The sequence below is a fragment of the Juglans regia genome, chromosome 12, assembly GCF_001411555.2.
Source record: "Juglans regia cultivar Chandler chromosome 12, Walnut 2.0, whole genome shotgun sequence".
NCBI lineage: Eukaryota > Viridiplantae > Streptophyta > Magnoliopsida > Fagales > Juglandaceae > Juglans > Juglans regia.
Window position 1 is genome coordinate 2,529,643 of NC_049912.1, and position 27,537 is coordinate 2,557,179.

The following is a 27,537-nucleotide window of genomic DNA, read 5'->3' on the forward strand; positions in this document are numbered from 1 at the left end:
AGAATAATTTAAGAAGGATAATGATTCATATATAATTCTTTTTACTTAATTTTTTATAATCATATTTTAAAATAATATTATTTTTATAAAATAATTAATAAAAATATCCCACATTTAAAACATACATGTTGTATAAAGATTTGTAAAAAGAGTGATATGTCTATTATTTTCTATTTAAGAATAGAGAAATGATAAAAGAATAATAGCGGAAGCTAAGGGGAGGTTTAGATACAAAAAGATTTTTAAATCATCTCATCATTACAATTTTATTAAATTCTTATACAAAATATAATAATCAATTCAAATCTTTTAAATATTAAAAATATAATATTCTAATAATATTTTATTCAATTTTTAATTTTGATCTCAACTTATCTTATTTTAACTCATTATTCAAAATTTTCATTGATAATTCTGATATATTGATTCCAAGATCAGGGACGGAACTAAAATTTGGTATCTGGGGGGTGATCGGCAAAGTATGCGGTATGTGTCAGCATAAGTAATATGTACTTTTTGCACGTGACTATATAAAAAAAAATCATACGTCATAAAATTATACAATTTTTCTCGATTTACTCAAATTTTTCTAAACTTTAAGAAAAATTTATAGATTAAGAATAAATTTGAAAAAACATCTAATAATGTAAAAGTCATTAGATTTTTTATTGTATAATTGTATTACTATTAATAAGTGAAAAAAAAAGCATATGAATAACTAATAAATTCTTCACAAAAGAAAATAAATTCTTTACATACTCTCTATCTCTCTAGAAATGTCTTATCAATCATCTAGCTAGATAAATTTGCTACCTCTCACGTGCAAGAATCTTCCAGATTTGTTTTAACTATTAGATAAACTCTCTTAAAACTTCCAGCTAGTTAATTGATTAATATGTAGTTAAAAACATCTCAAAGGTTGTAAAGGAAGATTATATACACTATACAGGTGATACACAAGAAATTTAATGAAGTCGAGAATGACCCAAATGAAAAATAAAAAATAAAAAAATTGCGTAACTATATATGTAAACTCAGAAAGACAAGAAAAACTTGTATGATATCATTTAAAAAATATATTTTTATAATATTAAATTTTAATTTTAATTTTAATCTCAAGATGTCATCTTATATATAAAAGGGTGCGGCTACAATGCCGCCCCATTTTGACCGCTGGGCTTACCGCCCAGCGTAAAATCTCTTTTTTTTTTTTTTTTTTTTTTCACATTTTTTTTATATATTTAAATATACTTAAAAAAAAAAAATACATCAATATATTTAAAATCACTTTCTTAATCATTAAGTCAAAAAAAAAAAAAATTTAACCAGTAATCAAATGGAGGTGTCACTTTGGGGAGGCAAAGTAGTGTTTCTATATGTAAAAACAAACGAGAGGAGGCGGGAGAACCCGGAGAAGTGAGGACTACGTAATGAGCTGTGTTTCACGAGATCAATACCAAGAAGGACTCCTAATATGCGTGCGAATAACGCACAATGACGTGTCGAAACAAAGGTAGTCTGATATTATCCGTCGATTCTAAGGTCTTTGTCCAATCTCAACCGTTCATTTCACTATATATTGTCATCAACCACGGGTGGAATTGGAAGATCCTTCGAGCTTATCCCAAGCGAGAAAAGCGCCTGGCTTTCTTTCTACGCCTCTTGGTCACCTGCGCGCCCCCGTTTTCTCATAATTCCCTTGCAGATCTCTTCCTCGAGGCTTCCCTGCCTTGCATCATGTTCTCGAATTCGGCTAGGTCGCTTAGGGAGCCACACGCTGATGGCCGGTAGAAGACTGTGAACCGATTGACTCTATTAAAATTCTGGTCTGAACTTCGATAGGTCGAGGATCTTCTTTCTGAGCGATCTACTTCAAGGTTTGTTTGCGGATATCACTTTTTTCTTGTGATGATTCTTCTTCTTTATGTTTTGAATTCTTGGTATCGCTTCGTAGTTTATAAAGATACCTTCTTGGCCTTTTTGCTTTTGTTTTTGTAGATCTCTAAAATGATCGCTTCAATTTACGGGATCCGCTTCCGTTTCGATTGTAGGGTCTGTTCATCGATTGATTTTCTTTGACTAAAATTCCTCGCCTATGTAATGTTTTGTTGCGGTGATTTTATTTTATTCGTTTTCTTGGAGGCAGGCGTGGCGTTCGTCCGGAGCCAAATTTTCAGGTTCGGTGTCTGAGAGTTATGGGAAGGCTTGCTGGTCCCCACGAAGGCGCTGGATCTGTCGGGGCGGGATTGCGGAGATGATGTTATGAAGATCAATTGTGGCAGATCGTTCCATGTAACTTGTTGATGTAAATGGATGTATAGGATAATATCAGGACGAAAGGGCCAGAGTTTGAATTTGGCTGATGAGTCCTGATTCATCTTTGTCATCTGACCTTTGCCATGACAGGTGCGCTTGCATGGCAGGTCACAAAGAACCATAATAAAAAAGTGATACGTTTTTTGGTTTGAGGGGGAGATCGCACGGGAATTTTGCCCGGGGTCTCCCCACCGGTGTGTGCCGTTTCCCTGTGCTGCTTTTTCTGCGATCGTTTATATTTTCGCTCTCGACGCCCATGGTTGCTTACCAGATGAAAGGGGTAGCTGATATACATCAGCCAACATTACGGCTCATGCACTTGCAATTCACATGGAGTTTGAGGTATACTCTTTATTTCAGATTTTCCTTTATCAATTTAATTTATTCAACTATAGATTTAAAAAAAAAAAAAAAGAATTCAACTATAGATTTTAGAAGTGCCGACAAACTATAGGTTCATTCCATCGCATGTCTCGCAGCAGATTACGAAAAACGGAAAAATTATTAAACTATAGATTTTAGACTTAATTAATGTCTCGCTGCATGAGACGTTCGTCAAATCTATTGATTTTTTTTTTGTCATATGCAATAGTCGCCCAAATAATACAGAACAAAGTAGATTAGTTGCATGATGTAGGTGTTGATTCTTTGGTGAACAAAAAAATTATATTTCAACTTTTTTTTAATATATATAATATTTTTATTCAAATGTTTTCTCTCAAATTTTTAAAATCCTATAAAACATCTCAACGCAAATATTCTGAGATGTTCTAAGTGTCCTTTTAAGTTTCATGTATTTGAGTTTCTATTTGCCTTCTCTTTAACAAATGTTTTTTTATAGTAATTATATATATTCTATATATCCAAACCCAATGAACAAGCACATAAGCAAGATGAATCTATTCTCCTTTTAGTGGCCGTAATTACACTGCTCTACTAATTATATTATCTCAATGACATCATAATTTCTCCATGGCATCTCAACTCTGGCTTTGCAAGGGCTCAACGTCAGCAATTCATGTAAATATTCAAAACATCAGTTATAATGTTGCAATTTTTCCCTCATAATTGCCAACGCGTATCAATAGCTTGTCCCTTTTTTTTTTTTTTTTTTTTTACTTACTCCGATATTGGAGCTGTGATATACCGAAACTTGTAGTTATGGACCACTTTCTTTCTTATGTTGTGTTATATCCTGGAGTTGAACATGAAATAGTATTTCTACTACGCTTTGAGATCATGAACTGTATTCATGTATCAAGTCTTTTTGGACATTCAAAGTGCTTGTGTTGAGGTTGTGTTCGCCCTGCATATCGACTCTAGCTGGTGATGTGGAAAGGTGTTGTGCCACTTGAGGTTTTTGGCTGCCAAAGTGACTTGGAAGTTTGATTCTTATGGAGGTTTTGCTGCTTTGTTGTTGCAGCAGAAACACTAGGAAGCATGAGGTTATGCAGCATCTGAGTTGGTGATACCGAGTATGATCCAAAAACTAAAATCTGAACCTTTTCATTTTGTAGTTCATTTTCAATCTTCTGTGACTACCAATTTCTTTTCCAGAGTTGATAAATTTATTTTCAGCGTTCATTATAATTGCAGTTAGTAGAAGCATGTTTTTTTAACTTTTGGCTTTATTTATTATGCTACAGAAGATTGCCTTTGGCTTTATTTATTATCCTACAGAAGATTGCCTTTGGCTTTGAAGTTTAAAGTTACGATGTTTATGAATGGTAGTGAAAGTCTTTTGGCTTTTTATCTTTTATGCTGTCAGAAGATTGCCTTAGTTTCTTAGTAATTTAGTAATTTAAAGTTACGATGGTTTAATGAATTCATTAACCAAGCAAGTCAATCATTCGATTGAATTCATTAAAACAATAGCTGATTTCACCCCATGGAAACTCATTCGATTGATTGGTAAAAGACTATATAAATCCCTTGGGGATGTTTCTTTCCGAGTCTCATACCTCTTAAATCTTTTGTCAATGAAATAATGTGGTGACACAAGCCGAAGTTCAAAAGGGACCAAGGAGCTTGCAACGTCGGTATGGTAGGTGAAGATCTTCGAAGTTGTCATCGGTCTAAGGGCTTAAGACATCATCGTTGGTAAGAACATTTCTTTCTGTTGTTAATTTTTCTGATAAGCCTAGGAAATTTGTTATTAACTGAATTATATATACCTGTGACTCACTGATACCTACTTGCGATGGGCTAATATATTCACGAGGCCAGTGAATAGAATTCTTTCAAACATTATTTTATCGACGAGTGGTTAATGCTTACAACTAAGAGCTGGCTTGCATCTCACTACTCTTCGTTACTATTCATAAATTTTAACTCACAAATTTTATTATTATTTACAAATTATCTCAATAAATAGTTGACAGAGTCAGACGGTGAGAGAGCATAAGAGATTGTAGAGAGGGCAGAGGGGGCTGACAGAAAATTAAAAGAAAATGTGGTCTGTGAGTAATTTTTCTAATTTATAGCATGTTTTGGTTAAACTCTTCAGTAGGCTATAGGTCATCCATAAACATGGCCAATCTTAGGCTGGTTTGAGGTAGCCACCCCACCTGCTATCAATATAACTTCACGTTGCATTTGGGTAGTGAGGTGATCTTAGATATTTTATAAATAATAGTAAAAAGTAATAATAAAATAAGAAATAATAGTAGTGTATTTTGATTGTGCTTAACTACCAAAACTTAGCCCTTAGTAACCCGTTTGAAAGAGTCCCAACATAATGAAATACTTAATTTAGCAAAAAACAAAGGTATTTATTAAGAGCATCATTCTCATCTGGTTTCCTTCAAATACACGCTCCATCCGGTGTCCCATTTTAAGGAAGTGCCATTTTAAGGAAAATGTTAAGGATGTGATCAGTGGTTTCTTATATTGGGAGAGTTACTTTTCATTCCCTAAATTGTTTTTCATATATATTTTATAGGGAGTAGTTAAAGATGTAGAAATAAAATAATAGAAAGAATAATAAAGAAAGAATAGAAAAATATTATTTCAATAGAATAGAGAAATGATAGGGAATGAATAATTTAGGAGAAAATTATGAAATTGTGATTTGTAGCTAAAATTTAGAAAAAATTATAGACAATCGGAAGAGAATAAATCCCTTGATCACGTGCCTGACTGTTAGCTCATACAATTATCAAAACTATCTTCCGTACCTAGACATTTTAAAACCATAAAAAATAAAATGAAAATCATACAATACTTGTATTTTCATACTTAATACTTACATTGACGTGCTATTTATAACTCCTAATATTTGTATTTTCATTTTCTTTAATGGGGTAGCATATCTTAATCCCTTTTGCAAGGTTTTCCATCGGTTCTTTTACCTGTGACCATAAGAGAGACTGAGGGAGATCAGTTAACTTATTATATAACATATTATGATGGATCACGTTTAGGATCGTGTCTTGCTCATCTATCTTAATTATGTTAATATATTACTTAAATGCCTCCCGAAGTTCCATTGGACGGCAAGTAAAGCCATGCCACTTGATTACAACTCCACAAGTTTCTAATGGAGATGTCATGGATTAGAGGTGTATTCGGTTTGGTTTTGGACATATTTTAAAACCAAATCGGTATATATCGGTTTTGAAATTTGAAAAATTGATACTGCACTAGTTATACCTCTAAATCGGTACTTTCGATTTTGTCGGTCCCATTTTTTCGGTATATATATATATATATATAATATACTATATAGTGATATAGTATTAGTATAACTACTAATATTATTGACTAATGATAATATATAGTTATTTATTTATGATTTTAAAATTTAATGTTATTTAATTTTTAATATAAAATATATATATTAATTATTTATATTAATATATAAATAATATGAGCTCAATAATGCTCATGTTTGCCAGGATAATATTTGTTTTCGGATTCCCTCTGTTTTAGTCAAAAACATGTATGACAAAGTGATTTTGGGAATCCCTTTTATCTCTTCTTTATACCCTTTTATGACTGAGAAAGATGGTATTACTACCGATCCTTTCGGTCAAAAGGTAAAATTTCATTTTACTTCCCGTTTTGAAATTGACACGGATAAAAGCAAAAAATCTTTATTTTTAGCAAAAACAAAAACATTTGAATTTCCTCTAACAGGAAATCAAATACAAAAGGATTTCAGAACAGTTATTCTCTCCTATTTTAATTTCAAAAATTAAAGATTTCAATAAACGTTTAATAACAGACGTTTGTTCTGATTTACTCAATGCTTTTTGGTATAGGAAGAAACACATAGTTTCTCTCCCATATATCAAAGGATTTGATGAATCCAATATTCCAACAAAAGTTCATTCTGTTCAGATGAATAGAACGACGCTGGAATATTGTAAGAAGGAGATACAAGATCTTCAGAATAAAGGTATTATCAGGAAAAGCAAGTCACACTGGTCTTGTCCTGCCTTTTATGTCCAAAAGAATGCAGAACTAGAACGAGGAACCCCTCGTCTAGTTATTAATTACAAACCCTTGAATAAAGTCTTAGAGTGGATTAGGTACCCTATTCCCAACAAAAATGACTTAATTCATAGGTTAAGTGAAGCTGTGGTCTTTTCCAAATTTGACCTAAAGTCCGGTTTTTGGCAAATCCAAATAACCGAGTCAGATAGGTATAAGACTGCTTTTGTTATCCCTTTTGGTCATTTTGAATGAAACGTGATGCCTTTCGGCCTTAAAAACGCTCCCAGTGAATTCCAAAATATCATGAACGATATTTTCAATTCGTTCTCTACTTTCACCATTGTCTATATCGATGATGTTCTTGTTTTTTCTAAATCTATTGATGAACATTGGAAACACTTGAATTCGTTCCTTGACATCATTAGATTCAATGGTCTTGTTGTTTCGGCAACAAAAATTAAATTGTTTCAAACCAAGACTAGATTCCTTGGTTATGACATCTCTGAAGGCAAAATCAGGCCTATTCAAAGAGCCATTGAATTTGCCGACAAATTTCCTGATGTCATTCTTGATAAAAAACAATTGCAGAGATTTTTAGGATCTCTCAATTATGTTGCTGATTTCTACAAGGATATGAGGAAACAATGTCGTCCTTTGTTCAAACGACTTCTTTCTAATCCTCCTCCTTGGACAGAAATCCATACAAATCTGGTAAGGAAAATCAAAACACATGTCAAAACTCTTCCGTGCCTTGGTATCCCTACCTCTGATTCATTTAAAATCGTGCAGACAGACGCCTCAGACATTGGTTATGGTGGCATTCTGAAACAATGCGTTTCACCAGGTTCATCTGAACAAATTGTTCGTTTCCATTCCGGAACCTGGAATCTTGCACAAGAAAAATACAGTACTATCAAAAAAGAAATTTTGGCTATAGTATATCCAAATTTCAATCTGACCTTTTAAATAAAAAATTTTTGGTCAGAATTGACCAAAAATTTGTTTTAGAAAAAGATGTTAAAAACATTGCATCAAAACATATTTTTGTACGATGGCAAGCTATTTTAAGTGTTTTTGATTTTGATATTAAATACATCAAAGGCACACAAAATTCAATCCCTGACTTTCTCACCCGTGAATTCTTGTAGAAACCCCATCATGGCCAGCAAGAAGAAAACAAGAGAGAGAGAGAAAAAGGTGAATCCACCACCCCCAATGCCCAGTATAAACCTCATCAAGAATGAGGCTGGATCTTCTACCACTAGTGCCGTAGATTGCCGTATCTACGGCACTAGACATTGCTAACAGGTTCCAGCCACTTGGCAAACCTGTCCAACCACAGACTTTCTCGTCTGCGGTAACTACAATCTTTGACCCATATACGAAACCAATTGAGTTAAAGAACACAAATGTTATTGTCCCTCAGTTTTTCCTCCCAAAAGGAAAATCTGAATATTTGAAAAAGAATTTTGCTTCTTATCTGTTCCATATCGAGCCTAACAGTACGATATATACAGATGTTTTCTAAATTTCTTATTCTTACTTTCCTTCTCTTTTCCACTGGATCCCTGAAGATTTTTCAAAAAATCTCCAATTCTATTCCAGTATTCTTATCCAAACAAATTCTTTGGTTATCAAACCTATTTATGACAAGGTTGATACCAACAAATTAATATTTCACAGTGCCTATATCCACCGAGTCATTACTCAAGCAGAATGAGGATCTACCCCATCTACTTCCAAACGACTCGCCCAAACAGACACTGTTTTTTCTTACTTTGATTATATTAATGCTTGGAAGCGCTTCATGTTCTTCCAAACCCCAGATATGAGCCACTCTTGGTTCATAAAATTTGATTCTAAATTTAAAGGAAATTTTCCTCTCTGGTTCATCCAATGGTGGAACCAATATGGATTAATTCCTGAAAATCTCCCTGATGAGCTCTTCAAAGCTTATCAACATTTCTCAAAAATCGTTGATCCAACTTTGGATCAACACTCCAAAAAATTTCACCATACTTTACACTTCTGTAAAAGATACCACCTCCCATGGATCTTTAAATGGAATTATGAAAGAAATGGTGATGTTATGACCCGAGTTTATTTCACCGAGATAAATTTGCAAGTTCTGAAAAGATTGTTGATTTATTGATCAAGGATTTTCCACAGACTGCACCGAACCTGCAGAATAGAAAAGAATTTCCGAAGATCATGGCTGGACCATCCAAGGCTCCTGAATATCCCTTAAATCAAACCCCTGCGTCTCCAACAAAATCCGGGGGGTAAAAGACAATGACAGTTCATCCACAAAATCCTCCAAGTCTAAAAAGAAAACTGATATCTTTGATGGACTTAAAAAGAATGATTTAATCAACATACTTAAAGAATCACTATCAAAGTCTCAAAGCAAATCTGAAGATGAAGAATCAGACAATGCATATTTATCATATCATCTTTCTTCATCTTCAGATTTGCTTTGAGACTTTGATAGTGATTCTTTAAGTATGTTGATTAAATCCTTCTTTTTAAGTCCATCAAAGATATCAGTTTTTTTAGACTTGGAGGATTTTGTGGATGAACTGTCCTTGTCTTTTACCCCCTCGGATTTTGTTGGAGACGCAGGGGTTTGATTTAAGGGATATTCAGGAGCCTTGGATGGTCCAGCCATGATCTTCGGAAATTCTTTTCTATTCTGCAGGTTCGGTGCAGTCTGTGGAAAATCCTTGATCAATAAATCAACAATCTTTTCAGAACTTGCAAATTTATCCCACCATTTGGTGAAATAAACTCGGGTCATAACATCACCATTTCTTTCATAATTCCATTTAAAGATCCACGGGAGGTGGTATCTTTTACAGAAGTGTAAAGTATGGTGAAATTTTTTGGAGTGTTGATCCAAAGTTGGATCAACGATTTTTGAGAAATGTTGATAAGCTTTGAAGAGCTCATCAGGGAGATTTTCAGGAATTAATCCATATTGGTTCCACCATTGGATGAACCAGAGAGGAAAATTTCCTTTAAATTTAGAATCAAATTTTATGAACCAAGAGTGACTCATATCTGGGGTTTGGAAGAACATGAAGCGCTTCCAAGCATCAAAGTAAGAAAAAGTAGTGTCTGTTTGGGCGAGTCGTTTGGAAATAGATGGGGTATATCCCCATTCTGCTTGAGTAATGACTCGGTGGATATAGGCACTGTGAAATATTAATTTGTTGGTATCAACCTTGTCATAAATAGGTTTGATAACCAAATAATTTGTTTGGATAAGAATACTGGAATAGAATTGGAGATTTTTTGAAAAATCTTCAGGGATCCAGTGGAAAAGAGAAGGAAAGTAAGAAGAAGAAATTTGGAAAACATCTGTATATATCGTGCTGTTAGGCTCGATATGGAACAGATAAGAAGCAAAATTCTTTTTCAAATATTCAGATTTTCCTTTTGGGAGGAAAAACTGAGGGACAATAACATTTGTGTTCTTTAACTCAATTGGTTTCGCATATGGGTCAAAGGTTGTAGTTACCGCAGACGAGAAAGTCTGTGGTTGGACAGGTTTGCCAAGTGGCTGGAACCTGTTAGCAATGTCTAGTTCTGTAGATACGACACTAGTGGTAGAAGATCCAGCCTCATTCTTGATGAGGTTTATACTGGGCATTGGGGGTGGTGGATTCACCTTTTTCTCTCCACTCTCTCACCTCCGCTTCTCCCCACTCTCTCACCTCCGCTTCGTTATGGAAATATTTTATATAATATAAATAATTAATATATATATTTTATATTAAAAATTTATATTCTAATTATATTTTATTCAACTTTCAATTTTCATCTTATCTGTGACCAAACAAGAAATAATTAGTGGTGCTTATAAAAATTGCCCCTACAGGGACAATGAATAAAATTTAAAAAGGTTTTGCCCCTACAAGCCTTCAAATAGGTTTTGTCACTATTATTAAAAGAAAATAATAGGTACACTAACAAAGTGTTTAATTTTTACAGATTGGCATAATTTAGGATTTGTGTTTGTTTAATTTTTTAGTATTGTTTTTATATTTTTGTATTTAAATTACATAAAAAATGCTTTAGAAAAAGAACCAAACATATTATTATACATTGAGGGTACAATTCCTCGATCAATTTTCTTGGTGGTCCTAGCATTGTTCATTATTAAATGGAATATGTTAAACAGACTGAAACAGTGCATTGAAAGAGTGTACCAATAGTGCATTCTATTTTGAAAAAAATTGAAAAAAAATAGATGAAGTGCACTGTTGGTGGACTTGTTCCGTGCATACATGTAGCAGTGCCCATGAAGAGTAATGATACATACATAATTATTTTTTTTATAATTTATTTTACAAAAATATTCCCTATTTAAAACATAATTGTCCTCTTATAGTCGCCTCTCGATCATCGTCTAAGGTGAAAGATGATAAGGTTTTAACTCTACTCCCACTAAGTAGAGAGAATTAGTCCAACGCTTAGTGGAGGTTTTTCAGTGAATATAGAGGAGTTAAGTGAAGTTTGGAACTCAAGTAGCTTCTATGACAAAGAAAATGCAGAAATTGATAATCGAGTTGATGAATTGAGAAATGTGAAAGGAGTTTGATCGGTAGGATTTATGTAGATACATATATTCAGAAGGAACTAATTCGGGCTACCATGGAAGGTGTGGAAAGTGAAAAAATGAGTTACTTTCAAGGAGATACGATACGATTAAGTACTTTTGTTATTATCTTTGTAAATTGCAATGGTAGAGATCGGATATTGGATAGAAGGGCCATGGCTATTTAATAATAATTTGTTTGTTTTGAAACGTTTTAATGGTATCTTACAACCTCATCAATTGGTAGAATTTTGGATATTGATGTCCCTGATGATGGAGTAGGTTGGGGGAGGTATCTCAAAGTTAGGGTGGAAATTGATTTAAGGAGAGTAGTTGCTCGTGGAAGAATTATAAACCTCAACGTAAGAAGTATGTGGGTGTCGATAAAAAATTACAAAAAATGTGCTTCAATTGCTGTAAGATGGTTCATGGCGACAGTGGCAGTGACTCTGGTTATGTGAACAAAAAACAAATTACAGGTGGAGACAAGTAGTTTGGTTCATGGCTGAGGGTAGATAATGGATGAAGGCATTGAGGAATGGGGCAATAAGCTTATAAAGATGATTCAAGCACCAGTTTATCGATTCACAATTTAGATCGAGAGAATGTTCTCCAATTGTCATGTTCAAGGGCTAGTCTGATGGGAGATTGCTTTAGATGACATAACTCTGGTACGTAGAAAAGCGTATGAGAGGGAGTTGTTGATACGAATTCACAAAAGGAATACACACAAAAAGAAATTGGACGGGAGCTCTGTCGCAAGGAAGCACAGGTTAGTGTCCTCTATTACCCTCTGTTAAAAAGCACTCTAGTTTGTTCTCGGTTGATGAAAACTTAGAACAGGAAATAGGGAAAAAAGCATAAATAATTACTGGGTTAACCGGAAATGGTGTGGAGGAGGAATCGGCGGAGGTTACTAGTCAACCCCGCTGAGGATTATGAATCTTTTGAGTTGGAATTGCCGAGGGCTTGGGAGCCCTTGGACAATTCAAGATCTTTACCAATTGGTAAATGTAAAGTATCTCAAAGTGGCGTTTATGATGGAAACACTACTTACAACGTCAAAAATAGAAGTTGTGAAAAGGAAATTAGGTTTTGATGTGTGCTTTATTTTTGACCCAGTACGGAGAAGTGGGGCTTTGACACTTATGTGGAAATCTGAGATTAATTTTGTTGATCATAACTTCTCGTTGAGGCATATCAGTGGTTGGGAGACAATAGAAGGTCAACCTGAGGTGAGTGAAATGAACTTGGAAATTATTGTCTAGGCTTAACCCAAAGAATTTTCCATGGTGCATTACCATGGAGTGATGTATAAATATGTTATAGCCATGCGAAAGTGTGCTGGACAAATGATGATGATTGTGGGAAAATAACTAAGGAGGTTTGGAATGCTTAGTTTCCAGTTACACACCTGCTGGAAAGAGTACAATCTGCTCTTTTTCAGTGCAGTAATTCTTCATCAAAATGGAGTAATAATAGAGGTGAGAAGTTGATTAAGGAGAAGACAGAAGCTTTAAAAAGATTACAAGAAGTTGAGGGGCCACAAAATGTAGCTCTAATTAAAAGATTATCTATTAGAACAAGAAGATATAAAGTGGAGACAAAAAGCCAAGAAAAACTGGTATAAATTAGGAGATAGAAACACAATATACTTTCAAGGGGCTTTATGTCAGTTTTAAGAACAGATCAGTTGGAAATTCAAGGGGCTTTTCAAGACCATTATAGGGAATTTTATAGTTCAAGCAGTCCCTCACAAGATGCAATAGAAGATTGTTTATCTCATTTAGAGAGTTGAGCTACCATGGAGATGAATGAGAATTTAGAGAAGACATTTACTAGGATGGAAGTGGAGGATGCACTATTTCAAATGGGGCCTTTAAAATCCTCAGCCCAATGGTTTTGGGGCCTGCTTTTATCAAGAATATTGGAATATAATTGGGGATGAGATTAGTACAACAGGTCGAAGATTTCTTAATGATGGGAAGTTGGAGGAGAGGATTAATTCAACATATGTTGCATTAGGCCTTGTTTGTTTTCACAATCATTCTCATCTCATCTTATCTTATCATTATAACTTTATCAAATTACCACACAAAATAATATAAACAATTCAATGAGCTTTTCAAGACCATTATAAGGAAGTTTATAGTTCAAGCAGTCCCTCACAAGGTGCAATAGAAGATTGTTTATCTCATTTAGAGAGTCGAGCTACCATGGAGATGAATGAGAATTTAGAGAAAACATTTACTAGGATGGAAGTGGAGGATGAACTATTTCAAACGGGGCCTTTAAAATCCTTAGGCCACAATGGTTTTGAGGCTTGCTTTTATCAAGAATACTAAAATATAATTGGGGATGAGATTATTACAATAGTTCTAAGATTTCTTAATGATGGGCAGTTGTAGGAGAGGATTAATTCGACATATGTTGCATTAGGCCTTGTTTGTTTTTACAACCATTCTCATCTCATATTATCATTACAATCTTTTCAAATTACCACCCAAAATAAAATAAACAATTCAACATTTTCAAAATTTAAAATAAAAATAATATTAAAAAAATATATTCTAACGATATTTTATTTAACTTTCAACTTTTAATTCAATTTATCTCATCTCATCTCTGAAAACAAATGAGATCTTAATTTCCAAGATAGATAGTCCCATGTTTGTTAGTGATTTTAGACCAATAAGTTTATACAGTGTATTGTATAAAACTATTGCTAATAGGCTGAAGATTGTGTTACCATACATACCTTGAAAACTAGACAGAAAGGGAGGGAATGGAGTATAACATTAAAATTGGATGTTTAGTTGAATGGACTTACGTCAGGGCAGATATGGGAAAAATTGGTTTTGGTGATAAATGGACAAATTTAATAATGAAATGTGTCTCAATAGTGTAATACTTAGTGCTTGTTAATGGATGACTAGGGAGTCTCCTTATATTTTCCTATTATGTGCAGAAGGGTTAAGTTTAATGGATAGGTACGAACATGCATCTGGGCAGAAACTGAATACAAGGTGAAATGTTAGAGATGAATCAGTACAAGACGTAGGAGCATGAAATAGAATAAACAGCTGGAATAATCACTTTTTATCTCAGGCTGGCAAAGAAATCTTGTAAAAACAGTTATACAAGCAATAACTAATGCAATGAGTGTTTTTAAGTTGCCTAATTAGTTGTGTAAGGAGATCTCAACCATGATGGCTCAGTTCTGGTGGGGACATATAAATCAAGAGTTAAGGAGAGGTCCCAATTCTTTACTGGCCAAGATAACGAAAAAAAAAAATACTTTAAACAATGGTGTATTTTGGCTGCTAAGATTGGTAATGGTCCTTCATAGATAACAGAGGGTATGAGATGGAGAGTGGTTACCAACTTCTACTACTTATAGGGTTCAATCACATGTGAAGATTCTTCCAAGTGAAGCTACTGTTAAAGAGTTAATTGATGACAATGGTTGCTGGAACGTAAACCTTATGTTGTGTTGTTGCTCAAGATGTTTAGGCAAATTCTTTGAGCAGTTTACAGAAATGGAAGTGTACAAATGTTAATTTTTATAATATATTTACAGAAAAGTGAACTTGAGGAAACTACTTGTGTTCTTAGAAGAATTTAGCTAAGGAGAAATAGATTTGTTTTTTTATTGAAAACTCATCTCAATTCATCATTACTATTTTTTCAAATCTCAATACAAAATATAATAAATAATTTAACTTTTTTAAATTCTAAAATAATAATAATATTAAAACTCAATTCAACTCAATTTAATATCCAAATGTAGCATTTGAAGATGTGCAAAAGAAGAGGTGGCAAGCTTTCAACAGACACAAGTGAAAGGTCCAACACCAGCTGAAGTTTCAGTGAACCTATTAGGTGAAAAAAGTCAGATTGGCCTCGTTTGTTTTCAGAAAACATCTCATCTAATCATTACAACTTTTTCAATTTTCAATACAAAATAAAATAAACAATTCAACTTTTTCAAATTACAAAACAAAAATAATATTAAAAAATATATTTTAACAATACTTTATTTAATTTTTTAACTTTAATCTCATCTTATCTTTAAAAACAAACGAGCGAGTTTTATAAAATTAACTAAGATGATAGTTTTTTTTTGTGAAAATGAGCTATATTGGTTAGAAGAGGATCGTGAATTGATTATGCCTTGTTTTCATTCGAAGGCATAATTTTTATTTATATGTTATAAATAAAAGTAGTGATATTTGAAAATATTAAAATTCATCTATTAAAATTTAATTTTAATTTTAAAATTTATCAATTAAATGAAATTAGTCAATAACCGAATTTATGAAAGGGGCGTGAGGAGTGAGGACTACGTAAATGAGCTGTGTGTTTCACGAGATCAATTCTAGAAGGACTTCTGATATGCGTGCGAATAACGCACACTGCCGTGTCAAAACAAAGGTAGTCTGATATTATCCGTCGATTCTAAAGTGTTTGTACAATCTCAACCGTCCGTTTCGTTATATATTGTCAAAAACAACGGGAGCAAGGAAAGCGCCTGGCTTTCTTTCTACGCCCTTGGTCTACTGCACGCCTCCGTTTTCTCATAATTCCCTTGCAGGTCTCTTCCTCGAGGCTTCCCTGCCTTGCATCATGTTCTCGAATTCGGCTAGGTCGCTTAGGGAGCCACACGCTGATGGCCGGTAGAAGACTGTGAACCGATTGACTCTATTAAAATTCTGGTCTGAACTTCGATAGGTCGAGGATCTTCTTTCTGAGCGATCTACTTCAAGGTTTGTTTGCGGATATCACTTTTTTCTTGTGATGATTCTTCTTCTTTATGTTTTGAATTCTTGGTATCGCTTCGTAGTTTATAAAGATACCTTCTTGGCCTTTTTGCTTTTGTTTTTGTAGATCTCTAAAATGATCGCTTCGATTTACGGGATCTGCTTCCGTTTCGATTCTAGGGTTTGTTCATCGATTGATTTTCTTTGACCTAAATTCCTCGCCTTTGAATGTTTCGTTGCTGTGATTTTATTTTATTCGTTTTCTTGGAGGCAGGCGTGGCGTTCGTCCGGAGCCAATTTTTCAGGTTCGGTGTCTGAGAGTTATGATTTCACGGGAAGGCTTGCTGGTCCCCGCGAAGGCGCTGGATCTGTGGGAGCGCGATTGCGGAGATGATATTATGAAAAGATCAATTGTGGCAGATCGTTCCATGTAATTTGTTGATGTAAATGGATGTATAAGATAATATCAGGACGAAAGGACCAGAGTTTGAATCTGGCTGATGAGTCCTGATTCATTTTTGTCATCCGGCCTTTGCCATGACAGGTGCGCTTGCATGGCAGGTCACAAAGAACCATAATAAAAAGTGATACGTTTCTGTTTGAGGGGGAGATCGCACGGGGATTTTGCCCGGGGTCTCCCCACCGGTGTGTGCTGTTTCCCTGTGCTGCTTTTTCTGCGATCGTTTATATTTTCGCTCTCGACGCCCATGGTTGCTTACCAGATGAAAGGGGTAGCTGAGATACATCAGCAGAATTACGGCTCATGCACTGGCAATTCACATGGAGTTTGAGGTATACTCTTCATATCAGATTTTCCTTTATCTATTTAATTTATTCAACTATAGATCTTTTGAAAAAAGAAGTATTGAAATTTGAACTATAGATTTTAGAAGCATGTGTCGGAGCAGATTATGAAAAACGGAAAAGATTATCTTAATTAATATGTTGGAAATCTTGTCCATGGAGCAACAAATCTATTGACTTCTTTTTTTGTCATATTCAAAAGATTGTTGCAAACGTTTTCCAAACGTCACTCAATACAAAATATTTGTTAATTTAAAATCTTCAACTTTTTCCCAATTGTTGTAATTTTTCAAATTTTTAAACAAAAGACAATAATATTTAAACCTTTTTGTAACTTATATTTGTCTATTTGCCTTCCCTTCTACATCAAATGTTTTTGAAAGTAATTATCTATATAATCAACCCAATTTACAATGAACAAGAACATAAGCAAGACAATCAAGTCGCCTTTCAGTGGTCGCAATTACATTGCACTACTAATTATCCATGGCATCTCTGGCTTCGTAATGGCCTAACCGCAGCAGTTCTTGTAACCTCATATTTGCCAACGTGTGCGTCTTTGTTGTAGTTTTGGATCGAATATGGTTTACTAGATTTCATTTGTTGGATCAGCAAGTTTCGTCTTTTGGGAGGACTGTATGTTAATATGTACCGCGTATTTCTACTACACTTTGAGATCAAGAACTGTATTCCTGTATTAAGTCCTTATGGGCATTCAAAGTGCTTGTTTTGAGGTTGTGTTCGCCCTGCATATCGATTCTAGCTGGTGATGTGGAAAGGTGTTGTGCCACATGTCAAGGTTTTTGGCTGCCAAAGTGACTTGGAAGGTTTTAGGTGTTTCAAGCATGAGGTTGTGCAGCATCTGAGGTGATGATACCGAGTATGATCCAAAAACTTGAATCTGAATCTTTTCATTTCGTAGTTCATATTCAATCTTGTTTGGCTCCTCCTAATGGCGGCTGTGACTAGCTCATTTTCTTTTTTAGAGTCTATGATAAATTTATTTTCAGCTTTCATTATAATTCCAGTTTAGTAGAAGCGTTCATCATAACTCTAGTCAATAATTTTCAACGTTGATACAGTAGTTGGTGAAGATCTTGGAAGTTGAGTTAAATGCTCATTTCTAATGGGATCGGTCCGAAGCTGCTTGACGACAATAAGGGCTTAACTGGACGTCAGCGTCGGTAAGAACTTCATTTCTTTCTGTTGATAACTTTTCTGATATAAGCTTGCGAGGCCATTGCGGTCCAAAAAGTCGTCGTTTCTGAACGAAACTAGTGATACACCATCGAGTGTTTCTTTATTTTCGGCATGAAATTATGCAGCATTTCATTTGTTATCAACCTGAGTACAGAGAGACAAGTGAAGTTTGATTTATGGTGGACTCCGTTCAAAAATTTCAAACTCAGAAAACGAGCTTCCTTTATCTATTTAGAACGGTTCCCATTGTTCTTTTCCTTATTCCGTAGTCAAGTGAAGTTTGATTTATGGTGTAATTAATTATATGGAAGGTTCCCATGTTTTAAGATGGAATCATTATTTATTTGAATAAACATCACCCCAATAATCAACGAGAACTTGTTTAAACTTCTCTTAACCCTCGAATTATTGTAAAGGAGAAGATCTGGAAGCTCGAAATGGTTGAGCGCTCGAGCCTTGGTCATCTTGGTTTTGAGAGGATGGTGGTTCAAGTCCACCCAGATCTAAATGCTTACATCATTGCCGTTTTCAATGTTTGAATTATTTGTTTAAGCTTTTAGTAGTAGTGGAAAACTTTTATCAAGTCTGAGGTTGTTTGTAACAGTCCAACATGTGTAAGTATATGTAACAGGGTCTTGGGCTGAGGTTTTTCACACTTAAGTGAGATATTTCACTATCAATATTTTCATTATAGTTGGATTGTTACAAATTGGTATTAGAGACACCAATGTATATGCATTGGAAGAAATTCTTGCACAACCTACAAAATCATGGAGCTGGTAGAACAAACACAACAAATTATCATATTTTTTCAACAAAAATTAAAAGACTCCAAGAAGAGCTTCAATGAAAAATCTATCATATCTGGAGCAGCAAATTTGTGCGATGCAAGACGAAGTAAGAGTAGGAGCTGTTACAAAAATTGGGAACGCGCAACATGCAAAGGTTGATGGTGGCGTTGGTAAGAATGACCACGTCGAATACTTCATTGAGATATAAAATCAGCTCTACCACTCTTACTTCCACCCAAATTGACACCACCTTCTTAAACCCTTAGTTAAGCTCATAGTTTACTTCACAGTTATTACAATGTCCCTTTTGTCGTGACCTCCATTCATGCTTAGAGGACGCCTTGTATGGCATCCTCCCTGGCTAGAAGGTGTCCCTTACTCTCTTTGTCATTGGCTCTTAATCCCTTAGTTGAATCCTAATTGGAAACCCTAATCCTCGCTAAACGAACCACATCATACTACCACAAGAAACTCAAATCCAATTCTATCACCAACACTTACCCCTAAGGCATAATGACCCTCTCTTATCCTTTCTTCATTAGTGCCATTGAGTTTTGCTCCAATCTCCTTTCTTCATTAGTGCCATTGAGTTTTGCTCCAATCTCCTAAAGAAGGTCACACTTGTTTGTAGATTCACATTTCCAATTCCTCAAATTGAAATCAAGCAAGCAAGTTGATGATTGCACCCATATTCAAAAGTTGATTCAACTTCTTTGACCCATCTTGGACCAGTTTTTCTCAAAAAAAGTAATTATTTTTATTTGAAAGCGGAGAAGACTGAAAATGATATAGTAAAAACTGCCACAAAAGATGAGTTGCATTCAATTGTTGTTAAAACTGAGATTGTATCCAATGTTTGTCCAAGTGGCAATGATGTTAAATTTGAGATGGAATCTTGGCAGGAGGCAAGATGCTCTTCCAAGATCAAGGAAACTTACCCACATCTTGTGGGCAAGATGTTCTAATGAGAGAGGATTTGTAATAGTCTGACATGTGAAATGATATGTAACAGGGTTAGGCTCGGGGGCCTTATTGTGTTTTGCTATGTTATTTTTCTTAGCATGCATGTAATTTATTTGTTGGACCTAATTGTAGTTAACAGGCTTAGCCCATAGAGTAGGTGTGATGCTCTCAATCTCCGTTTGAGATGGAACAGAGACTTAGAGCGTTGGGACATACAACACAAGGTTACATATCCTTGTACATGATAGTTAATATGCAATTTATCCTATTATGCAACTAGCAGTATGCACTATTCGCAGCAAAAATAAAAGGTGAGTATAATTTATGCCAGAATAACAAAAAAATCATAATTTCATTAGTAATAATCAAGTTCAAAATACCAATGTAGCATAGACTTTGTACAACTAAGAGTTAAAGTCAAATTATTTTCTTCATGTGATTTAAAGCACGAAGGACTTGGGCTATAAATATCAAGATTAAATTCAATTTCCTCTCAAGATTTGGCTCCTCCTCAATCATGAGGATCCAACACTCCATCTATCTCGTTCTCTTCGTGTTTTGACGCAACTTGCATAATTCCGAGTGGAATGATAATGGTCTCATAAAAGGGTGAGATTTACTTGAAATCTCAATAAGTTAAACAACCAATTTATACAAAGATAAATTAAACATGAAGCATGATAAATATGCAATGCATGAGATGTAGAAAAATTAGTATGCATGTCTCTCATTCAGATTCCTTAACATTTTAGAAAAATGGAGACACATGTTTTCATTCAGTAAACATTTTGGCCATCATTTTTGAAAACATAACTTCATCATAAATTTTCATCATTATTAGCAATTCATAATTAACATCATAACTTGTGCTAATGTCGTAGTTCCTCATATGCACTGTGAGTACCTGCTGGTGACAGTAGTACAACTCACGTTGAAACTATATTATCTATAGACTTGTTCTTAATGTATTGGTAAATATAACATAACATCATAATGTATACATCCACCAACTTTAAATGTCATAATATATTGACTTCGCTTCGGCATTCTTTAAAAAGAACTCATTCGAAGCCTATTGACCGTTTTACCTCAACCCAAGAGTTACTACTCCATTCTTAAATACTATAGAGTGGACATTGGAGTTCTACTATGATATATCCCCATCCTAGCCTTTGGGGTTGTGACAAATTATTTTTCATGTTATGTTGAAAAATGTATTTCAGGACATGTGCATATGTAGTAAGTTTTCATTTGAAAATGATATTTATAAATGTAATATGCAAAAATGGTAAAAAATATCACATGTCATGCACTCAATATATCATATAACATGATATTTTATGCTCAAAATAACAATTGAAATATGAATGAATCATTTATCAATAATTCATAAATAACTTATCAAGGTGTAAGTTAAATACCAACTTACAAACTTTCGGAGCAAATTGAAAAAACGTCGTAGTTGCATAAATCAAATGCGTATTAAATTAGGATTAATACTTCTATTGTTGATGTTCACAATCAAAAGCTTCAAAAATTGAGTAGTTATAAAAATATCCATAGACTTGCAAAAATTGTCATTTAGGACCCAAATTTTCATTAATTGCAAATAAACTCCAAATTTAACCAAATTTCATGGACTTCATATTTTTGGAATTCTAAAATCATCTATGATCTTTTAAAAATCAAAGTAGAACTTGCCCAAACAGTACTAACCCGTGGCATGCAATCTAGTTGATGTCTAAGTGTGTTTTCAATTGACAACTATTGATCCTTATGAATGTATGCATATGAGATTTTCTTTAATCACAAATAATCACTAACATCTTTAATGACATGATAGAGGCTAATTCTTGGATATCAAGTTCATCCTAACACTTAAATGGCTAAGAAATCCTTAATCACCAATTTATTCAAAATCGATTCATACTTCTTGATCAAAATAAGATAGATTTAAAACTTATCATGGCATGCTTTTAATCACAAATCAAATCGTTCATAATTATTATAAGACAATAATAAATCATATCAAATCATGCTTAAGACATGACATAACTAAATTTTCACTTAAGATCATTTAATCATTCAAACCATCCTTTAATGACCCGGTTTTTAACTAAGCATGATAACCTTCTCAAAACTCAACTAAATTTCATACCAACACTTGGAAACAAAGCTTGAGATGTTAACTAAGATCAAGAGCAAGAAAACCTACAAATTTCGTGACCTTCTAAGCACTCAAGATAGTTTTGATCAAGAACACTCAATAACTTAACAAAACTCACTCGATTTTACTCTTTTGATCTCTAAGGGGGAGAAGTACTTTCAAGATTCAAGGGGAAGCTTAGGGCTGAGGTGTGGAGGAAGTGAGTGAGGTATTTATAAGTTTCAAGAGGGGGAGAGATGTTAACTTAGATGCTTGGTGATTGGGTGAAGTAGGTGGTGCACCAGTCTGGAAATTTTTCAGCTTGCTTTCCATGGCTTATGTCACCTTGTGCAGGGGGCATAGTGGCCTGAAACCACCATTACTTTCTCCTCACTGTAGCTACAATTGTCCATTAGAGGTGTCCAGGTTGTGGGGCATGATTCAGATTACCCCAAGTCAATCAAACCACCATTGCAAACCGGCGAGTTCAGGTGGTTTTTGTTTGACAGTTTTTGAGTTCGGTTTTAGATGGTTTTTGATAGGAAAAACTGAGTCAAAATTCTCTTGATGGTCATGGGACCTCTTGGGGATTGGGTGGTGATGGAGGTGGCATGGGGTGGTGGCTCCATCAAGGCAGATGGTTGGTTAAATTCGAACCTAACTGATTCCCATTCAAACTAGACTAAAGTGCAATCGGTTTGGCTTCTTGGTTTGGTTTGTGGAACCATTTTCGTCCAAGGCTAATTTTGGGTTTGAAGGGGTCTCATGAGGTGTCTAAGGACCATATTACCCTTGAAGGTTAAACCACAAAATATTGGGCCTAAGGGCAATACAGTCCACGTACTCAAAGGTGATACACAATAACCGATTGATGCAAGTTTGAGGTTTGATATGTCATTTTCCTTAATGACATGTGGGGAGGTTTAGCTAGGATATTAGTAAGGTCTAAGTATGATGAAATGAAATAATCAATCAAGAAAAATTCGAATTAGAAGGTTAAGAAAAGATTAAACGAAATTAAGTTTCAAAGCATGACTTAAAGTTCACTAATCTCAAGTACGATGGTTCATGGTCTTAGCCAACTTTTGAAACTTAATTTAAGTACTTAGGATATGATTTGGGTTTAAGGAAACCAATGGTATGGTGTATTAGATTTTTGGTCTTAAATGGTGAAATAAATCCAAACATGGTTTTGGGACTTGTGGGCATAAACGGGTCAAATGTGTGGGTTCATGGCTTATGATTCTTGGGCTTGAATGAGAGGAATCTCATTTCCAGATTTTTAGGGTTGAAAATAAACCTCAAGATCCACTAAGATTGGCTTGAAACTGCTTGACTTGGTCTAATTGGGCCATGGATCAATTATACACCAACTTTGGCCCAAAGGCTTTATGCCTTTCTTATGCTTGGGCCAAGGCTAGCTACCAAGTCTTGAATTTCCTAAGGGCTTGGTTCAAGGCTTCTTGGGCTAGACCCATGAATGCTCTAAGGTCTTAAAAGCCTCTAAATTCACTAATGGGCTTACTTGTCTAATCCTTAGCTTAATGGTATTAAGTGCTAAGATTAAGGCTAACCTCACTATCAACCTTAATGTAAGTAATAATCCAAAATTAAAAATCTAATCTAGAGTGCTTAAAGGTTAATCTAATGGTTAATTAAGTGGTGTGTTACGGTAGGTATACGTCCTTAGTCTGTTTTCTTTTTTCTAGTTTGCTTGGTAGTCAACCTAAGCCCAAGTTAGGGATAAGCCATCTTTCTTCCAGCTATATGTACGAGCCTTAGTGCTCCAGATGAATTATCTAGAACGTAATAGAAACTTATTTTTTTCTTCACTTTCTTTCTAATTTTTTTGGAGGATTTCTTACCCTCGAAGTGGGATATTTCACTATCAATATTTTCATTATAGTCGGTTTCTTACAATGTTGATATCTAATTGTAAAGATGTTGAATTAGTGAAGAACTCCTAATCCAAACTTATCAATTTGCTTGATATAGAAGAAAAGAATGCTACTACCCAAATAGTAAGAGGATGCTTGAAAAATAAGATGAGATGATAATTTTGTGATATTAATAAAATGATTTGTGAATAGTAGTGAGAGGTAGTTTGAGATAAGTATTTATGGAGTTTTGAGAAATGAGAGAGAAAAAAGTTGAATAAAAAATATTATAAAGTTAAAATATTATTAAAATATAATTTTTTAGTATAATTTTTATTTTGAGATTTGAAAAAGTTGAAATTTTTTTTTTTGAAAAATTAGAAAAGTTCTAATGATAATTTGAAAGTGTTTGTATTTGAATTATATTTGGGAATAAAGTGAGATGTGATGAGATGTGAAATGGGATGGGATGAAAAATATTTCCAAACATCCCCTAATGTAAATCCCGGGAAAGGCCAAAGCGGTTGAACTGAGTTTGTGCGTTACAAGCTCTATTAGGAAAGGAGTTCGAAGCTTAAAAAGTAGGAAAGAGTTATCATTCGAAGACTTGACTCAAAAAGTAATATTACTAGAAAGTAGGTTGTTTTGGTTAAACTCTTCGGTAGGCTCTAGGTCATCCAAACCCAATACAATCAATAGAGAAGGAAGGTCGAAGAAGCCTTTTTTTTTTAATGGAAATTGCTTCTCCCACAAGGTGATCTCTGATGGCCCCCGAATGCATTTTTTTATTTAATTGTTAAGTAATTATTTTAAAATGAATATATATTTTTTACTTTTTAAAAAGAAATATTTAATAAATTTAAAAAAATGTTTGAAAAAAAATGAAAAAAGACAATTTTTTATTTATTCGGTGGTGGTTTCGGTGGACTCCCTTTGTGGAAGTAGCACCGTCATTTTTTAATTCACTCATGATTTTGAAGAATAAAAACAACTTCATTCACATAAACTTGTAGTGTTCTCACCAGCCAAACTTTTAACCATTTTTGGATCTCTACTTAGCATCACCCACCGAGAATTCTCACCAAATAGCTATTTTTTTTTCTTTTTTTTTTCAAACATTTTTTTAAAACTTCTTAAACATTTCTTTAAAAAAGAAATTCACACAGTTATTAAAAAACACTTACTTAACTATTAAGTAAAAAATATATTAATCGGTAAGAATCCTCGATAGTCACTCTCGATGAGACTTCTCGAAAAACTATTAACTATTAACTTGGAAGTCTTCGAGTTGCCCAATCTCAAGAGTTTGAGGTAGTCACCCCACCCTCCATCAATGTCTTTATGACATTGTTTTTCCTATGCAAATTCGTCACCCGGTAGAAGAGACCCAACATAATAAAATACTTAATTTGGAAAAAAAAAAAAACTTAAATACTAAGGTCTCATTTGCTTTCAAAGATAAAACACAAAATTTTGAAAATTTTTCTCAAGTTTTGTACGGTCAAACAATCTCTGAAATCAAACACCCATTTTTTATCTCACTTTTTTTTTTAATCTCAGTTCATCTCTTATTATTTTAATACTGTTCATTGATTGTGGGAAGAGTGAGTGCAGTAACGGACTCAACTCCTTGGCCTTAATCGAAGACCTGCATGAGTTTTGAGGCCTCCATTATTCAAGAAGATATTTCTGGAGGTGGATTGCGTCGTGGCTGTCCTCCACCACCTCCTTGATGGCAGATATTGGTCGTTGGATCATTTCTTCGGTCTCATATCGTTGACCATGGACTGGTAACTGGGTGGATTTTGAAATTTTTTCTTCGAAGAGCTCCATGGGGGAAGAGGCTCAGCATCACCATCCATGTAGGAGGGCGGTCATCGACATCACATGGAGGGAGGCAGGGAGGGAGGGCAGGAGTGAGGCATAGTGTTGTGGGCCCCAACATAAATTGTTATCCAAAAAAAAAAAAACACAATAATTGGTGGGTCCTAGTTTTTCTTCTTTATTAGATATTACAAAAAAAGTCTAAACATTTTCGTCTCATCTCTATAAACAAACACACACATTTTAACAAAACTATCTCATCTCATCTCATCTCATCTCAACTCACATATCTCAACATTATTCATACATATCTAAAAAAAATCTCATCTACAAAAGTAAACGAGGCCTAAGTCTAAAAATCCCTTGATTTGTGCCTATTAACTCATCAACACTATCTTCCTTATTGGGATATGTTAAAAATATAAAAAGAAAAATAATCAAAATGAGTTGAATATCAATAAAAATCAAATTTGCTACGACGACTTTGCTTGTGTTGAAATAAAGTACTCTAAAATAGAGTACTATCAACAATGATTACTATTATGGTGAATATGAAATCGCTGGAATAAGCTTCCTTATTTCTTATAGTGGATAGATCAGAATATATGTACACGATAATGTTAATTAATTTTTGGCCAAAATTAATTGAGCCTTTATATTTTCTAGCCACAAGATCACGTAAAATTATTCCGCCCCCCTTCTTCAAGTTTCTGGACAAGGATCGATCTTTTCATGCCATTTCACAAATTTCTTGCTTTGCAGTGCCAAACAAGCCCTTCCATTCATATATTTATGTGTTTTAATTAATTCATCAGTTTTATTTATATGCATGATGAATTAATTCCTTACATTGTAAACCACCAATTCATATGGTAAATACATGATGCATGTTGCAATTTTAATTTTTACCAATAATTAATTTCTTCAAACCTTTAATATATTTTTAGAGTGCCTAAAAAAAGTAGGTGGACCTCATGAAGCCAAATGACTTCCTCCCGACCCGTTCTAATTACTCTGACCACGAATGAGTCCGACAAAAACTCATGCATGCATGCGAAGTGCATGGAATTAATTAAGTACTGCAGACACTATTTTTAGCTCAACGTATAACCATTTTGCTACAAAAATATTCCACACACCTTGTGATCCAGATATTATATATTGATGATCAGCAAACTCTTTGACACACATTACCAAGATATCAGAACCAACTCCAAGTCTAGGAAACCAAGAGAGAACGATCGATCTTTACAGTTCGTACGTACCTTATACGTACTAGTACTACTTAAATATAATGGCAATGTCTAAAGGAGCTGTTATTTGCCTGATCTTCATGTTCATGTTGGTCTGCGGGATTCTTGTTGGAGATACAGATGCATCTACGCTCAAATATGAACCTATACGATCGGGTAATATTCCTGTCGATTGCGGTCTGCATCCGGACGATTCGTCTTGCCATGAGACGCCTGCTAATGGCGGCAAAAAAGGTTGCGAAAAAGAAACTGATTGCCGATCCCAACCATAATTAAGATCGAATTAGTGATTAAGATTTGCATAATTCATTAATGACATATTATATAATTAATTACAAAATAAAGAATAAAGTATGTATTGTTGACGACTTTTTGGTCGTCGGACATCATTTTTTGATGAAAGGTTGATTTTATTTTTTCAGCTACGTGGTTGCACCATCTTATGTCTTGGAAAAAGAAATCGTGGGAAATAGACAAATTTATTGTTGTGAGTATTTGAATTCAACATGATTCATCATGATCTCCTCTTTTATTTTTTAATTTTTTTTCCTTTAACGAAATTGATC

General features: G+C 34.2%; 1 long non-coding RNA gene across 12 annotated transcripts; it reads left to right on the forward strand.

Annotated features, from left to right (window-relative positions):
- The first annotated feature begins 1,603 nt into the window (after window positions 1–1,603).
- LOC108997530 lies at window positions 1,604–20,076 on the forward strand. Of its 12 annotated transcripts, none has more exons than XR_004797764.1 (8): window positions 1,610–1,877; window positions 1,999–2,052; window positions 2,147–4,416; window positions 15,948–16,119; window positions 16,241–16,294; window positions 16,388–17,797; window positions 18,000–18,101; window positions 19,811–20,076. It is a non-coding gene; the product is annotated as an uncharacterized LOC108997530 (long non-coding RNA). The 12 variants fall into 12 exon arrangements; XR_004797763.1 differs by lacking the exon at window positions 19,811–20,076 and adding an exon at window positions 18,534–18,810; XR_004797762.1 differs by lacking the exon at window positions 19,811–20,076 and adding an exon at window positions 18,243–18,488.
- Window positions 20,077–27,537: the final 7,461 nt, after the last annotated feature.